The sequence below is a fragment of the Trachurus trachurus genome, assembly GCF_905171665.1.
Source record: "Trachurus trachurus genome assembly, chromosome: 16".
Lineage (NCBI taxonomy): Eukaryota > Metazoa > Chordata > Actinopteri > Carangiformes > Carangidae > Trachurus > Trachurus trachurus.
The window spans coordinates 9,740,164-9,740,817 of record NC_139902.1 but is presented as its reverse complement, the minus strand read 5'-3'; positions in this window follow the sequence as shown (position 1 = coordinate 9,740,817).

Genomic DNA, 654 nt, shown 5'->3' with positions numbered 1-654 from the left:
ACCCCCCCCTCTCCCTCCCTCCCTCCCCCATGCAGCTACGAGTTTTCCATTTCCTTTTTTGGTGAAAAAATCTGAAACAGAGGCAGGGAGGAGGACATTTCACCAATGCAGACAGGAGAGTGTATCTGGCTGACTGTGTGTGTGTGTGTATGTGTGTGCTTCATCAAGCCGATGAAACAGTCGACTCAGCATAAACAACAGTGCATGTATACATATTCAGTTGCGCATACACACACACACACACACACACTCACTCCCTCTTCTCACACATGCACAGAAATATCATAAACCTACTGACTGATATACACACACACACACACACACACACACCCAGCATGCATGCACACACTCTCTCCCCGCATGGTTTCTTTCTCTAACACTTTCTCACACTAGCACACTTCCATGCCCTTCCCCCTCTGGATTTGCGTGTGCACACTGCACGCACTCACACACACACACTAATCTTTCCTAGAAAGACTATTTAAACACACCAGAAGGGTTTTAGGGTTTTCTCTGGCTAAGACAGTAAACACTAGTCTACAGAAAAGGAGCTCATATGAGCTCATAAACCAGCACTGGATATTTCACTACAACCACAGAATACAAAAACTGCTCAGCAAAGATCAGTCTTTGTAAATGTATTTAATAAGAGTT